The following is an 18,341-nucleotide window of genomic DNA, read 5'->3' as shown; positions in this document are numbered from 1 at the left end:
GACAGGGTAGTGTTGTCTCAAGCCAAACACAGCCGTTGTGCACTTACCGGAAATGACGACTGCAAATTAGCTAGTTAGCAAACTAGCATTAGCATTCGCGTTATCGTTTGCGGTACTAAATCATTACAGAGTGCTAAATTAACCCAGTAAACATACTGCTGGCTTATGTTCGACAACAGTATAGTGGTGCTTAGAGCAAAGAAACACATGTATTTGTACAATGCAGCGACGTTCATGGTCGCATTGTCCTTGGCTGCCATTTCCAGTTTGAAAAGTGGTCCCTCCCCTTTCGCTATGTAGCCAAGATGGCAAACATTGAGGGCGAGAAGTGTTCATAGTTCCACACTCAACTTCTTGACCATTTTGATTGCACCATCCGGGTACTCATAGTGCACTGCATTTTTCCATACTTCTCAGTGTGAATGCACTTATGCACTCAAAATATTAAGTGTAAGTACAGAAGTACACGATTTGAGACACAGCATAAGTCATCAAAACTTTCCCAACTTACAACAAACTGTACAAAGTGTTGTGTGACTGTCCATCGATTGCCCTATGGAGGTAGGTGTTGAATTCTGCTGATAGTGATATCTCCAGACATACTAACACAACTGCCACCATGACTAGCAAGTATGCTTGGGAGCAGCTAGCAAGAGTGTGGATGTAATAAATGTGCGCAGGGCCCTTTGACCTTTTAGCATAAGTGAAGTAGGCGGTAACAAAATCTAGACACAAGTGGTCAGCTCGAGACACATGATAGACACGTGTGATGTGTCTTGGCTGTCTGCTTGTGTTCGGCTCACCGAAATGCATGTTAATACCATATGAAAAGAAGCTTAATGAATACAATCAAACATCTGTGTTTCAGTTCATTTCCCAAACTACTCATTTTAAAAAAGTAGAATAAATTTGTTTACCAATTCACTCTTAAAAGAAAAGCCATTAGTCACTTTTAACAAAATATACACATCTGACTTTTTAAATCATTCTTTTTTTGGTTCATTTTAAACACATATATTCCACTTTCAGAGAACACATTCCACAATATATCTTGTGCTTTTATGGTGCTCATTATAAGTGCTCCTACTTCCTTTGCTTTCATTTGCAGCATTACCACGAGATGACAGAGCTGTTTGTCATCTTTAGTGCTGTCGGCTGGGTTTGTTTCATCACAACGAGGAGGTGTGAGAAAAGAATGAGGAGGAAGACGAGCAGGAGAGGAGGAGTAGGAGGAGGAGGAGGGGTGGATATTTCACTCATGAGGAATGCTGTATAACTGTAACATGAGCTTCAGTCAGATTTAGTCATGGTTTGGCACCAAACATGGAATAGTGAGGAGAGAGTGACGAGGAGAGAACTTGAAAAGTGCATAGGTGAGAAGTTTTTGGTAACCAGCACCAAATGAGTCAACAAGAGAGGGAATAATACAGTATTAAACCTTATTTATATAACATTTTTAAATACAAAGTCACAGAGTGCACCACACTAAGGGACAAACCAAGGTGATGATGGGGTCAAACACTGCTCTCTATGTCCTTACAGCCTGTTCTCATCTCTCATCACTCGTCAAATACCGCTGCTTTGTAAGTGATCTCAGTGTCAGATATTGACGTACAAAGAAACCTCTGTGGTGGTATGGTACGCACTGGGTGGCGGCAGTTGTTGATGCAGTGGACATCAACTGAACTCATCAAATTCCACCCCTTTATCAGTGGATGTCTGTGTCAGATACCGATGTACCTTTGACAGTGTTATGAAACGCACTGGCTGGTGGCAGTTTGTACCGCCACCGCCAACTACTGCAGTATAAAGACAAAGAAAGTGCCTACAGCAAACTCTGCAGCCTGCTGTTCGTTTCCGGTGCCAAACGCCAAACGCCAAAAGCCAGTGGAATCATTTTTATTAGTGTAGTGTGCTAGTATGTGAAGCATGCCACATGACAACACATTCTTACTCCGACCATGTCACATATCGACGTTTGCATTGTCTTCTCGCAAAATACACTTCCATTTCCACAGGAAACTTACCATTCACATACAGTCTCTTTCAAATAAGCACACTATGTCAGAAGAACAATGCAAATAGATGTTGTTTATCCTTCAACAACAAACACGTGAATGGGTTTATGCAACAAAAACAGTTGGTTAGGTGTAGGAAAACAGAACAGGTTTTGGCTTTATAGTCTTGCGAGACGTGAACACTGCTCTCCCAGGTGAAGGTCAGCATTTGTTGGACATATACACAGTGGTGTAGTGGAGGGTATACGCAGATGTACCCACATCTTTTGACAGCCATTTACAGTATACCCACCTATCAGCCAAAAAGCCATTAGACTATATAGGAGAGTACGGCCACTTCTTCCTCTGTAACCTACCCATCTACCAAGTTAGTACATCCACCTCATCAGCTACCACTACACTGCCTATACACCACCTCTCCTGCCCCCCTTAACTTTCGGTCTTGCTCCACCACATTTCCACCTGATGCTGCAGATGCTGTTCAATTGTAACGGCGACTGGCTGCCGACGTTAAGTCGACTTTACATGACGTTAGTAACAACTCGGCAGGCCATGATGTTTTTTCTGACCCTAACCCCTCGCTTTTTTTGCCTAAATAAATATCAAAACAGGGTGTTTTAACTATGTTGTAAGTTTATTTTATTTTTTCAAAAAGAGACTGTAACCATGTAACAAGCAAAAACTGTACATTTCCTGTAAAAATGGAAGTGTATTTTAAAAAGACACAGTACAAAAAAAGGGGACTTTGACACCCCATCCCAGAGCATCCAAAACTGATGCAGGAAGTTACCTAACACGTCATATTTTGACATTTCAGTCCACTAACAAAGCGGTGCTATTTGATAAGTTGGGATCAGAGCGAGTTGTCCCTCCAGGTGGTTCTGGATGGCTGCAGTAGATGTCAGCTACTCTGGGCTAACCTCTTTCTTTCAAGGCCTAAATAATTTCACCCCATTTTACTTGAAAAGGAAAACAAGTGCGAGGTGAAGTGGCTTTTAAAGATGGACATTTTTTGCAGTGCAGAGTGAATCATGATGAGTTGTTTTTCTCTGCTGTCCTGCAACCCAGCCAACTAATACAAGGAGACATGCCATTCCTGAGAAAATTTCCCTTCAGCGGCCCTCTCTGAACCTTGTTGAAAAACCACAGTGCCAAGCAGCTCTTTGTTCTCTGTATGCCAGCAAGCAACGCAGCCATTAGCCGTTAATCGTTAATATTTTCAAGGCCAGAAACCTGCTCTCTCTCAAAGGCAAACAATATGGAAAACATGTAGTCGACAACACAAACATCCAACCTATACATGGTATGTACGGATTATTCAGCCACTTTCGGTATAGAGCACTCGCTGTTTTTATCTTTATTCTTGCCTGAATTTATAAGGTTGCTGCATCTTACCATATTTTCATTACTATAGACAGCCACATTCAGAAGACAATACTGTAGCTTACTGTTAATACTGTGATTTACTTGCATTAGGAATGGCAACAAATGAAACCTTATACTGTGGTTTACAGTAATGCCCTATCCTGAATGGGTTTAATGTCTGGCTAGTAAAGGGACACTGTGAAGTCTTCATGTTGCCATCTCCATAGTTATTCTACAAAGCAGTAACCACCAGGACTAAATAAGGATGAGTATCTTTAATTTGACCAATCTCAGGCCTTGTTTGCCTTTAGTTATCTGCATTCACATGCTCCTCAAATGGCCCCATTTCCATAGTTGGAGAGTTGTTCTCCCATCTTTGGTGTGTTCGCGAGCTTTTTAAACTCAGAAGGTGAAAACAATATGGATGCTACAGAGAAGATGTGTTGTATTTTATTGCTCAGTGTGTTTAATGTTCCAGTGAAGATTCATGTTTCTGTCAAATATGCTAACGCAGATAACACAAAATGATTTTGTCCTTGACTTGTTGGTGCACCAGTACATCCCTTACAACCACTAAAATACTGCTTTACCTGACGTGGTATCGGGGTTAATTCTGATGATTAATTTTTCTAACAAATCTAGGTAACTTTATGTGGACAGTGACGCAAGTCACGGGCACAACCTAATACCATGTTACAAATTACATGTAAACAACCTGATATGCAACCATAGACTGTTAAATAATAGATGTAGCCACCGTGATATCACCCATTGGTTTGTGGACTTTTGGAGTCAGACATGACCATACTTGGACATAAGTTTGGAGCTAAGCCTAATGCTAAACGCTATCTAGATTAGGATGGCTCATCTACAGCTATGGTGATAATGCTATTTTTTGCGAGCTAAACCCAGAATTAAAACCATTAAAACAAAATGTACTTACCATAAAAACTTAATGTCCAGCTCGTTTTAAGGTCTTTCAGTACAACCAAAAAAAGGTTTCAATGTTTTTAAGCCAAAACATTACAATTTATTTTCATAAACTGAAAACTCACTGACATAGCTACGGCTACAGCTACAATTGTACTCTGTAAATCTGAGGTTATCTCACATTCAGTTTTTGGCCCTCCCGCTTGGCTTTGTTGGAATCCCCCCTAATGGGGCCCCCTACTAGCTGCTGCTTGCAAGTGGCTAAGTAGGGTGACTAGACATCCTGCATTGTGTGAGACTGCACAGCATTTCTGTCTCTTTTCACGTGTCACGCAAATTGAGACCATGTCCCGCATGATTGGTTGCCACCTGCGCTAGCATTGTTGGAATACCATAGTACTACGGCACCTCACGGTACCACTACTGTGGGATAAGTTCAAAGTCCAATTGCAAGAGGGTGAGTGTCCATGCGCCGTCCAATAACGGCGTGCGCTGGCCACCTGGCGCTCAATATGCTGCTGCGTGGTTTGTACCCAGTGACATTTCAGGTATTAGCTGAGCTTTTGCATATCTTTAAGCAGTGAAAGTTATTATTTATTTATTTTTACTTGTAGGTTAGATTTGTTTATATATGCTACAGTGATTTGTTTTCCACAGAGCTCTATGGTGCGAGCATTTTACTCGCATTTGCGACTAAAAATAGTTTTGCGCAAGCAAAACAAATCAATCAGGAGCACGCTGTGTGAGTACAGATTTCAACCAGCAGCAGAAATGAAAGGCGAATCCTGTCGGTTGTGGGCTGAACGGGGGTCACAGACGCCCTATTCCTGTCAAATACGGCACAAGATGGGCTTACCGGCAATGGAGAAGTCCAGCTCCAGGTCCAATAATTTCCTCTTTGTTGATTTCATGACTACCCAGAAATACCCGAACAGCTGAGCCGTGGCGGCACACAGGTATGTGATGTGTCAGAGGAGAAACGAGCCGTTCACATTTCTCTCTTTGTGGCAGGTAACGGCCCACCTCCAAGGTGCCTCTTGCCTGGGGCCCTCAGAGTGTCTTGAAACAGCCCTGTGTCAAAGTCAGCAAGTCGTACCCTAAAATTTTTGCCAACTTTTTGTTCAAGTGAATTTTCCTAGTCAGCACATAAATCTATTTATTAATTTAACATCACACTACATGAATGCGCTATTAGTATTGACCTATTTCACAGCAGCCATTTTTACTTGTAAGAAAAGCACAGGTGTTACTAATTACTAATTAACAATATGTACACACAATACAAGGATCCTAAAACCAAAGCAGTTAATTAGAATTCAGCTGTCATTAATTTTAAAATTCACACCTGTGCTTTTCCTGCTTTGCTGTGCCAAAATGTCTTATGTGAAAAAGATATACTGCTACTTAAAACAACGTCCTGACAACACAGTATTGCCTGCCCTGTTTACTTAAGTTTCTAATTTCTAGTTTCTGTGGCTGACACTGGGGCTAACAACAAGAGTTTTAGCATGTCACCAAGAAAATGAAGAATAATTTCTGTATTTTACCACCCCAGTAAGCAGAGGATTAGCATTAATGTGTGGAGTCAGGTGTTGGAGGCTTGTTATTAGGCTAGCCTTGTGTTGGGACTGGAACCAATCAATTAAACTGACTTGGTCTTTACTCTTGAACCTGTTTCTCTTATAAAAGCTGAACATATGGTTTGGAAATAAAGTATAAATCTTACCTGGTGCAGCTATCATGTCAGGCTGTTGGAAGTGGGCACTTTGGGCTGCTAACATTAGCACACCATCAAGTATACAATATTTCTTCAGTTAAAAAACAGTCAGTAGACAATTTCCACTCATTTTCCTCATGCCAGAAAAACACATAACATGAGTTGGCAAATAACTCTTGCAGGTTAAACAGGACTCGCTACACACTTTTTGGGCTAGCTAGCTCTAGCTAACATGCAGTGAACAGACAGGGCATAAAGTCACTAGCTTAGCAACACTGAGGCTACGGACAACCCATAATGCAACACTCTCTTAAAGTGACAGACTCACTCTGTAACACAAGAAAGCTTTCAAGGATAGCTGCAGTTAAAGAGGTACGCTGAAAAGATGGCCTTTTCATAAAACTAGGATGTCTATGCAGTAGAAAGATGCAAATGGTTTTGAAATTGGTGCTATAGAACCTGAGAAACAGAGAAAAAGGATGTTTTTGCTCAAGAGAAGGAAAACCTGCTTCTATCATAATGCACTGCACTGCACCAGACCAATAAACGCTCCCACTGGTGGGTGACGTAATGTGTCTGTTTGAAGCAATGGTGGCCGGCTGCCAAAAAAAATCTCATATTGCAGTTTAAAAGTAAGCTAAAACATGTTTCTGAACACATTTGAGGCAAGAAATAGGCAACTCAGTGACAGAATCTTGGTTTATATTTATTCAGTGCTGCATATTTTTAGCATTTGATTGCTGTTTTTTCAGCTATTTGGTTTTCACTGTGCAGGAAACAGTATGGCACCCACTTCCTGTTAACAAAACCTAGCAATTACAGCTAAACAAGGCACTAAAATATGTTTATAAAATTGTAGGCAAGAGATAGGCAATACAGTAACATCATCTTGATACATGTTCCATCAGCAATGCCTAGTTTTACCGTTAAATTGGATTTCGGTTCAAGTTTTAAATATGGGCAGGTCTGTCTCTTGATCTGTTTCTTTACTCTGTGTCTCAGCTGTTGGCACGGCAATAAAAAAAGACTGGCTCCCAAGCAACAGCCCGAAAGCCAGCCAAACTCTGCCGGATGACATCATTTACTTCATCCGGCGGAGTTTCACCAGGGGGCAAAGAGGGATCAGGCACTGGTTATGTTAGATGGATGGAACTTTACCATAGCTCATGTAGCCTACACACATTAGCCACATTGTTTTGACATGAAGCTGGTTTTAAAGTGACTCATCACTTTAAAATGTGCTTACAGTGTGAAGTTGACATCATTCCATGTTAAATTTTTTGAACAGGGAGGATTGGACTGCAGTGACGAAGCAACAGTATTTGGAAACATGAATCCCAATACACAACATATGTCCATATGACTTTGAGATAATAGAGATAACAGAGCGTGATCCTCAGAACATGGCGACACCATCCCACACAGCGTGACATAACGTTCCATACTCCACAAACAAAGTGCATTAGAACTACTAAAGAAACAAATTAGGAATGTTTTCCCTTAATTATCTCATCACTATTAGATCTTGATGTTGACACTCACGTAGGGACACAGGACTAATACAGATGACATCATTATTTGTATTACTCAGATAGCTTGAGTCAGTAGAAATGTTCAGGCACAAACAAACACACACAAAGCACTCTCTGATCTGCTTTATGCTCTTTGGTAAGTCCAGTCTCAGCTTCCACCCACCACAGTTTCAAACTGAAACATTATAAATGACTCAAAGTTTTTTTTTTCCACTTGCACTGTTTTACAGCTGGCAGAAAATAAATTATACCAAAGCTGTTTCCATAGCGATGCATTTCCAATAAAAAGGCCTTTTGTCACCAGCATTGTGACTGATGACTTAACGCTAATGTAGTGTCTGATGAACTGTGGTGGAAGCAAACTCCAATAAACAACACAAAACTTTAGGAAAGGTTCACTGCACTCAGAGTTTATAAAATATTAAGCATTCAAATCTGTGTTTCTTTATAACTAACCCAACTGCAAAAACAACCCTTAAAGGGATGGTGTAGATTTTGTGAACAGGGATTGTATGGGGTACTTTTCCATAGTCAGAGTATTACATACTGTAGATGTTGGCATGCCCCCAGTTTGGAGAAGAGGTAGGAGTGCCGACATGGAAGCTAAGTGATGTATGGCTGTGGAGGGAGGCAACAAAAAAGTCCCAAGTAAAAATATCTAAAACAGTTGAAGAGTTCGCTACATAGAGAGTATTTTCACCACTTTACCTTTCCACCCATCTATGCTCTTTTCAAAGCCACCGGAGTCCATTGACAATTTTGGCTCGTTGAACACGAGAGTTGTGGGTTTACGGCTGCCTCGATCAATTAGCTGGTTTGTATTACTGTGTGACTTTGGTGAATTTGAACTAGCCTTTTTAGACGGCAAAGTCACACAACAACGCAAACAAAATAACTGAGTGGTGAGGCGCTAGACCAACAGCTCTTGTGTTCAGCAATGTTAAATTACTCTTTTTCTCAATGGAATCTGGCTTCAGAGTCTGGATTTGAGGAGAGGAATATAACGGCTTCATTCCCTTGTCAGAAATTGCTGTTTGACGAAAAGATAAAGCACTAAAAATATTCTAAACACAGTGAACACAAAACAAGGGCCACGCCAACTGACATCTACTTTATGTAATATTAGGACAAGTAGGCTACCTCTTACCACCCCTCATCAAGAGATCCTCTCTAAGCTAATGTGAGGGGAACTGCCCATTGGTCCGACAGCCCATTGGTCCGACATCCCATTGTTCCGACCATATTAAATCCATTTTTCCGAAGTCCCGTGGTTCCGAAATCATCATGATGCCCTGTGGTTAAGGTCTGGTTAGGTTTAGGCACAAAAACCACTTGGTTAGGGTCAGGAAAAGATCTTGGTGTGGGTGTGGGTGGGCTGCCTAGAGTTGGTTTGTGTTCTCAAGGCAGCATTTATAATCGGACCAGATAAAATGCCTTGAGTGAAAAAACTGCTCTTGATTGGTCAGAATTTCCATGCGGGAAAAATCTAGGAAGTAAACAAAACTTTGAAGAAGAGTACACTTGCAAGTTAAATGTGACACTTTCTAATGTCACAATGGAGGGACAACTACGCAGGTTGATTTTAGTGCTGGTCATCGTGGACTATATTGCTGTCATTGTTCATTTTAGGCAAACCATACAGTTTGAAAACGAGGCGCGGCTCCAACTAGAAAACGGTTACTTTGTCTCAAATCACATAATTCCATTAGTACACCTCCACGTAGTATACTACGTGCACTATGTACTCATTGGCGTAGTGTGTGAATTTCGACAGGGTAATGTCTCAAACCAAGCACAGCCGTTGTGCGCTTACCGGAAATGATGACTGCTAATTAGTTAGTTAGCAAACTAGCACTAGCATTTGCGTTATCGTTCACGGTACCAAATCATTACAGACTGCTAAATTAACCCAGTAAATATACTGCTGGCTTATACCCAACAACAGTATAGTGGTGCTTAGTGCAAAAAATACATGTATTTGTACAATGCAGCAACGTTCACGGTCGCAATGTCCTCAGCCGCCATTTCCAGTTTGAAGAGTGGTCCGTCCCCTTTCGCTACGTGCTCAAACAAACTGCACTTAGGGGGCAAACGAACTTGAGTTCAATTGAACCGAACCAAACAGGGACTGAGAAAAATGCTAACTGACCAATCTCAACATTACCATAGCCCTGGAACTAGAATGCGAACACAGTATCTCAATAGAGCCTCGTATGTAAAGTAAAAATACACAAAGTTTAAATAACATTAAGATTCAGATAGTAGCCTACTATTACTACTTGTACCTCTAGTCAGGAGTGCATTCAGGTAAGTCAAGGACAAAAACACAGCTTTGAGGATCACACGGACACGTAGGCAAAGGTAATAAAGGGTTAAGAATAGCTATAGTGATGACCAGCCCTGAGTACGTGACAGTCAGAAGACAAGCAGTCGGCCTCTCTGAAAGCCCTCAGTAAATCTGTCTGCATGCCATTTAGAGCGTTGGCCTGACCTAAATGTCAGAGCAACATTTGACAGAACCATATAACTCACTTTCACTCTCTCTCTCTCTCTCTCTCTCTCTCTCTCTCTCTCTCACTCTCTCTCTCTCTCTCTCTCTCTCTCTCTCCCTCTCTCAATCCTTTCTCATTCCCTCTGTGATGTTGGTCTTACAAAAGGGTTAAATCACTCAGACACAGCTCACAGTGTCTGTTCATTTCGAAGGCCCTCGGGTTCCCGTAAGACTAGTAAAATGGGAAATGCATGGGGAAGGGCCAGCAAAGCCATTGACATTCTCTTGTATGTCGCTGAGCCTCTTAGGACTATTTCAAAGCCTAAAGATACACAGTTCAGCTGTGGGGCCTGTTAAAACGCCACTAACAACTTTAATTTTGGTTCATATTTTACTGTGAAACAGAAATAATAGTGAAGGTGACTCAACGTACTGTATTTGTCATTTTTGGCAAAAGGATATTTTTTTTCAGAGCTTTGGTCGTATAATTCCCTTGTCCTCTGTATGACAAGTCAAAGAGACATAAAGCAACATTATGCACTGACTGTGTTGCCTGCTCTTTACAGCAGAATGGGATTTTGAGGCTAAGAGTTTTGGACAGAAGGGACAGATTTCAGGGTGATTCATTCAGGGAGTCTGGAGCCAAGGTAAATTGTGTCATGTTTCGTGCCTGCGTACCGTAATGCGTGTGTGGTTTTGTGCATCCCTGGGTGTACGTGTGCAAAACCTCACCTCACATGTGTGTCTGCGCCCGTAACGATGCCTTTGCACGTATGGGTGTGTGGGGTGGGTGTGTGAAATGCTGCAGAGTGTGTAGAGCATGTGTGTTTCCTCTAGGTGTGCTTGTGTACTGCATTATATGGCCGTGTGTGGGCAGTTGGGATTACACAAAGAGTGCACCATATTGAGAATCAACATATTGTTGGCAGCCAGGCTCACACAAATGGGTTTCTTCACGAAACCCTCTCCCTCTCTCACTCTATCCGTCTTTGTTTTTGAGGAAAAGGTCACACAATTAGGATGATCTGTCTTTGTCTTTTGATTCAGCCTCAATCGTTTCCCTCATTTCAACTTGCGTTTTCTTTCTCACTGTCCCTACACTCTTAGAAATAAAGATGCTAACTAAAACCATATAGGGTTCTTTGGCTTGTTCCCATAGGAAAACTGTTTTTGGTTCCTGGTACAACCTTTTATAAACTATCCACCTGGATCCCTTTCAGAGTGTTCTACTTAGAAACTATCATGAGGGGTTATACCGAAAACCATATGTGAAAGGTAGGCCTTTAGTCGACGCCCTTGTGAGCATTTATACAGTGTTACTGTGTCTGTGTCACTTTGCAGAACATCTCCAAAACACTAGTCGGCAGCTGGGTTTCTGTGAAGTACTGTTAAGTTTGGTTATAAAATCACCCAAAACACACATTAAACATGGCTTAATAGGGACAGTTACATTTAAAAGTACACAAATCAGCTTCATTATAATTTGCAGCAGTCATAAACAAAGCACTTCTTCTACTGGACAGATTTTCCCCACTAATACAACATGCTAATGTTTTTAGCACAAGCCTATGGCATTTCACACTGTATAATTTAGCCTAGTGGCTTGCAGACTTTTCCTCTACTCATGAAGCCATAGACAACAACATTTAACAAAGGTAACATTACAAAATGCAGCTCCATTACAACTCATAAGGTTCACTGACAAAAAAAACTGTCATATACTATGTTTTCCAAACAAATATAACATGCTAACGTTATTAGCACAAGTTTGTGGCATTTTACATTGTATAAATTAGCCTAGTGACCGACGGAGATTTCCTCTACTCATACGAAGCCAGGATAAATCACACACAAGACTTGAAATGCTATTTTGTGGAGGCTTTCTTGTCTTCACAAGTTATTGTTTCTTATCTGTGAAATAAAAGTACATAAAAGCTTTGTTTCCACTGAGGGAAATGGTTTCAGCTTACAAAAATAGACAGGAGGTCTGTTGCACACCAGGCTACAGTGTAGGCTACGGCATAAGCTTTGTGTTGGTCATATGGCGTGGATTTGGCGCAGATGTATAAATCCTGCTTTACAAAGAACCCTTGAGCCCTTTCCTAAAAAAAAGGGTTCTTCAGAAGCAAATGGGAACATCAGCCCTTCAGGAAGAACCCTTCTTGGATATAACTAAGATTGTACAAATCTCTTTTTTTTTTAGGACTGAATCACAAATTGTAATACTTTTCATCTGGCTCTGAACTTGCACTCTTCTCTCAGTGTAAGACATTAATAGTAAATTCTGAATTTGAATATGAAATTAAGAAACAAGCGTTCTGACATTTTCGCAGTTTCAGGAGGAATCTTAACTCTCAGCGGTCTAATTAATACTATAACATTCAATTAACTGATATTGAAAGAGAATATTTTGTCCACTCCCATTTGCTTTCATAGCATCATTCATCCCTCTGGTGCTCTTGCTTCCAACCACTTCCTCTCATTTTCTTCCTGTCTGCGTCCCTACTTCACCTCCCCTTTGCCTCCTCAACGGCACTATTTCTCCTTTTTCTCCTACTGATATGCCCAGCAGTAATCCCCTTGACTTGCCACACAAAACTGCTATAGGTACTGTAAACACACACACTGCAATGTGAGGTTAACGACGTACAATGGATGAGAGTAAGACGCAGAGGGAACAGACTAGCAGGGGTTGAGGAGAAGGATTAAGAGGGCAGATTCTGACAGAAGGATGTAAATTAAAGACATAATTTATGGGAAGCTGTAAGCCATGTGGAAAGACAAGGTAAAGAATAGGCAAGTGCTGGGAAAAAAGACAAATGAAATGGACAAAATCAGGAAAAATATACGGGAGATGTGGGCTGTTGAGCAGATGGATGGCAGAAAAGAGGGATTCTAAAGGATGTAAAGAAAGGAGGATAAGACAGATGGAGGGATGAGATGTGTACATTGCCGCTGTGTATGAGGTGACCCTGACTCCGATCGATTTTTACAGCTCTGCGACTGTAAATCACCAGCGTAAGACTGTGTCTGTCGGCCCCTTTATGTGTGTGTATTTGTATGACAATAGGTTTGGTGCATGTAAGTGTGTGTAACTTAAATCACCTGGGCAATGTTACCCAGCGTTAAAGTCCTTGGTGCAAGTTGCTGTCTAATTACCTTGTGTTAGCGCTGCATGGACACGAAATCCATCTTGTAGTACATTTTTTATCTTTATACACACACACACACTCACACACACACACACACACACACACACACACACACACAAATATATATTGTGAACATAAGCTCTCCCCTCCACTTCACACCTGTCAGGAAGAATGCTGCTAATTAATGGTGACTCAAATCCCTTGAAGGGGACCTATCATGACTATTTGCAGGTTCACTCTTGTATTTTGGGTTTCTATCACAACATTTACATGCTTTAATGTTCAAAAAACACTTTAATTTCCTTAAACTGTCTGTGCTGGAACATCTGTATTCACCCTCTGTCTTAGCGCCTGTCTCTTTAAGAGCCCCTCCCAAAGAAAACTGTCTGTCCGGACTGGTCAGTGTTTACAGGTCTAGCATATTTTGTTTCTCAGCACTGAGTATAGTGGCACTTTCTACTGTGAAAAATCATCAAGTAATGTTTGTAAACCAAAATCTTCACAACCAGACATGTTTCAGCAGTATTTGATCTGAAATCAGAGAGAAATTAACGACATCAGCAACCAAGACTACAGGTTTCCCTCATGTTAGCATGAAGCTACATGTATAACTTTTTGTCATACAAGGTTTCATATGATATCTAACTAATTAGTGCCCCATGTGTGATGTTATGGACTTAACTCAAAGTTACGTGGGTTAGTTTTAGGCAAAGAACCATGGTGACATCATACCTTAAGGTCCAGTGTGTAGGATTTAGGGGGATATACTGGCAGAAATTTATAATATAATAAGTGTGTTATCGTTAGTGTTTAGTCACCTGAAAATAAGAATCATCATGGTTTTGTTGCCTTTGAATGAGCGGTTTATATCTACATAGGGAGCAGGTCCTGGTCTATAGGGTTGGCTGTGTTGCACCGCTATGTTTCTACGATAGCCAAGAATGGACAAAGCAAACAATGGATAGGGTCATTTGGGTTTTTCATGTTTTACTTAGGCCACTGTAGTTAGCAGCCCCTCCATGACAAGCAACGTCAGAGAAACTCTTTAAATCACAGGGTTGGCTCCCTGTGAAAACCTCAACATCTAGATCTTAAGGTGAGTGCACATTAGCATGTGGTGGAATGCAAAATAGCATTGGAGAAACACTGATTTGTGACATAAAACTGCTTCATTCAGTGTTTTTACCAGTATTACTCACCTGATCCGTTTGTTTGGGAGAAGAAGAGACCTCTGCAAATAATTAATTAAAAACCTCCTGAACAATGAACACTAAAGGAATTCTAGTTGCAATGTGCAGTCCACATTGCTATATGCCACCCTTAAGGGGGCTTTCACACCTGAAAGTCTAGACCAAGGTCCATGTTTTTGCTACATTGTATACATTTGGTCCGACTGGTTTGGTTTCACACTACATTAAGGCGACCGGACCAAATGACATATTGACGTTACCTACGTGGCCTCTAGTTTCGCAGACCGGGTGAGGGGGAGGCGCAGCGCACCTGCACTTCGCCAACTAGGCGTTTTGCAAGTTTGGTACACCGTGCTCTCTGGCGCAGCTACTCCTCTTTCCCACCTCCGTCCCTCCTACCTGCGCAAGTCGGAAAGACGGAGGAGAGAAGGCGTGGAGTGGGTTTTACACAGCCGATTCACATCACACCAATCAAATGAGCCCCTCTCTTTGCCCTTAAATGCGCCGCACGAAGTTGTAATGAGAGTTTACTTAATTCACCATGGCAGAAGAGAGCAGCAGCGTACTCCTCCTCCTTGCAAAAATGTACTCCATCTTTGTAGATCACGTTAAGCAAGAATATTTTAACATTTGTATAAACAATCACATGAAGCACGTAAACCCTTAAGACACCGAACATAACTTACAATTTGTTGACTGTTTCTCTCGTGCGCGCACGCGCTCTCTCTTTTTCTCTCGCAGTCTCACTCTGTTTCTTTTCTTTTGACTTTTCTAAGATGACAGATGCTGAATATATACTCCCTATCTGATGCTGTGGCTGTTTGTGGTTGGCTGAGAGGGATGTGAACTCATTAGTTTGCAGCTGTGTTAATCAAATCAGGTTGGGTTTCCATTACGTGTGCCAAAACGTGCCAGACGTGCCAAACGGTGCCACACCGCAGCAGCAGGAGGAGGAGGAGGACGAGGATGAGCCAGGCGAGCCCGCACAGCCGGGGGTACAGGCGGGAGCAGCTCCATTACGTGTGCCAAACAGTGCCAGTCCCCTCTGATCTGACATCAGATGTGACGGGACAGTTGACATAGAGATACATTTATGTGCTGATTGCAGATAGTCGCATTGAATAGTGGTTTTTGTCTCCCTCAGTGCATATGGTGACAACTGCCCTGTCATACATGCATAATTAGGCTACAGTTGTCTGGGTGCGCAAAGGCGGAAAGCTACTGTTCCGCTGTTTCACGTGATATGCACATCCTTCTTGCTATGACACACAGTCGCAGAGAAAATCCACAGAGAACAGGTATGAATTTGGACGCACTATGCGTCGTTTGGGCCCATAGGGTTAAAGGTTTTAAAGTCCGAACTATCGAAAAATAAGCTTTCACACTGCAAAAGTCCGAACCATGATTTCGTTGGGTCTGGACCGAGACCATCTATTTTGGTCGGACCAAATTTCGGGTCTTTGGTCCGGACCATGGTCCGGGGGAGCTTTCACACCTGTAAATTTGGTCCGGATCAAACGGAAAAGTCCTAAAGTCCGGACCAAACGAGGTAGGAGGTAGGAACCTTTAAAATTAATCAAAGTTAACTTGGTTTCACTAGACTCCTGGGAAAAGTCCTGTGTTTTGTGAACCATTCACCACCCTAACTTGCCTCCTTTTGCGACTACTTTCATCTTTACTCCCATCAGCACATTACTCATGTGATCGCAGCCTTCCCAAATTCCTGGGTTATACACAATTTACTGATTCATAATTATGTGGAATAGCATAATAGGTTCCCTCAAAAGAACCATGTACGAAAAACACAGTAAGAAAGCCTCGCTTCTTAAAAGTAATGAACCAAATCTTTCACATCAGACTCAAATTTCTCAGCAACTATTGGATGAATGGCTTTGAAAATTGTGTACAAACAATGTATCCTTGTAACTCTGGTGATACCCACACTGCTTGGTTCAGAGGGAAATATCACAACAACTACTGGATGGATTGCAATGACATTTTGTAAAGACATTCATGGTTCTCATAGGATAAATCCTACTGACTCTGGTGATCAGTATAGCCAGTCAGACCGGTGTTGGTATCCTGGTCTTGCTTTTCTTTCTGTGTTTCCCCCACTCATCAGATGTCTGTCAAAAGTCATTCCAACACTGCCCCCTGTACCCCTCATTACATACACACTCACCCACAGGCACACAAACGCCTTGTAGAAGGCCCTGTCTGAGCCCCAGGTCCCCTGGGTCTGATTAATGCTCTCTCTACAGGACTCCCAATGGGAGATCACTCACACAGCACATACTCTGCTGTGGTTTTTGCATCCACATGCTGCCACATACTGAGAGTACAACATGAGAGGTGCTAACCATGTATTTGCCTCCAGAGTTAACAAGGCAATAGGAAATGACATTTTATATATACTACAGTAATATGTTACCTCATTAGTGAGTGTGTGTATGAGTGCAGAGAGAGAGATTACACCATACTTCCAAGGCACATAAAAATAATATGCTATCCTGTAACAGACCAATAGATAATAAAGTCGCTGTTTTTCTCTAAATTATGGTACAAAAAGCAATTTCTCGGCTTCTACTTTTACTGGAGTTCATCACAGATCACTGGATGTTGTGGAAGGCTGTGTTTTGTGAAAGTGATTTAGTGTACAATCTCACACAGGCACTCAAGATACAAGCCATACTTTTTCAAAGAGAAAAGCCAAACTCTTGTAACCTCATCATCCCGCTCATTTTTTAAGCTCATCTGAGACTATCTCACAAAGTGATGTATAATTATCTCGCCTTGGAAGAATCCCAGTCAAATTCTCTTTGTGTCTGGGTAATGAAAGGGGTTCAACACTGGTTTTTACCAAGCAATTTGGCTGGAAGTTGTGAATTACTTTTCATCCCTTTCCCTCGAAAGCATTTTGCATTTTAGACTGTCAGCTTGTTGGTGATATTAGCTCTATGGCAGGTTGCTCTCTCTCTCTCTCTCTCTCTCTCTCTCTCTCTCTCTCTCTCTCTCTCAGAAGCCCCATGTGTACGTGCTATAGAGGCAGAGAAGCAAAATATTTATTACCAACAAACTATCACTCCCACCTTGTTAAATACTGACACCAAGTCAGTAACCCTACAGGTCAAACTATGACATTCTAGGTACCTCTATAGTGTCCGTTTTGGACACTCAGTAAAGATGTGTCATTATCCATTGGTTAAAGGCAAGTATTGCCACTGATAGGTTCACACTGGAGTTAGTTGAAAGCCCAGTGCATCTTATAGACTCCAAAAGCTGCCTTTGGTGTCAATTTCAGATGTTGAGGGGCATGACAAAATGGTGGTGTGTGATGCCCTGGCAATGAGAACAAGCTGAGGTGAGAGTCCTGGGTTTGTTTGACCCATTCACTTCACCTCCCTCCCACCCTATGCGGACTTTCTCATCCGTCAGTTGCTTGACTTGTATAATAATGACGCAGCCCAGTGCGTCTCATGAGTACATTAAAGGGTGCTTCGGTGCATCAGTATCAGATGTCAATGACTTAGTATACTCGATATGAAAATATTGGACACAATAAGTACATACTGATAATCTTACTAAACATAGATTAAAAAAGGACGGATGGTAAAAAGGCAAAAACAGAAAAGGCTGTGTGGTCTATAGGGATGATAACATTGGTCAGTCCACCAATTTTGTCCAGACTAAAATATCTTGACAACCACTGAATGGACTGCCGTGGAATTTATTATAGACACCCATGGTCTCCAGAGGATAAATCTGACTGACCCCCAAATCTGACTGGTCCCACAACTTTACATCTAATACCACCATCCGGCCAAAATGTCTATCCTACTATCTGGTTTGTGACTAAATACCTGTGAACTACTGACATTCCCATCAGCCTTGGCTGGACTTTGGAGGTGAGGTGTAATTGACAAATGTTAGCATGTTATTATGGCTA

General features: G+C 41.7%; 1 protein-coding gene across 1 annotated transcript in view; it reads right to left on the bottom strand.

Annotated features, from left to right (window-relative positions):
- Positions 1–5,253, bottom strand: part of foxp2 (forkhead box P2) — a 139,819-nt gene extending 134,566 nt beyond the window's left edge. Inside the window, exon 1 of the mRNA XM_049566430.1 lies at positions 5,170–5,253. The gene's annotated coding sequence lies outside the window, so the exon portion shown is untranslated. The remainder of the gene's footprint in view (positions 1–5,169) is intronic.
- Between the last annotated feature and the right edge of the window lie 13,088 nt (positions 5,254–18,341).

This window comes from Epinephelus fuscoguttatus, linkage group LG22 (genome assembly GCF_011397635.1).
Source record: "Epinephelus fuscoguttatus linkage group LG22, E.fuscoguttatus.final_Chr_v1".
NCBI lineage: Eukaryota > Metazoa > Chordata > Actinopteri > Perciformes > Serranidae > Epinephelus > Epinephelus fuscoguttatus.
The sequence above is the reverse complement of the archived record's forward strand: the minus strand, read 5'-3'. Positions and strand labels throughout refer to the sequence as shown.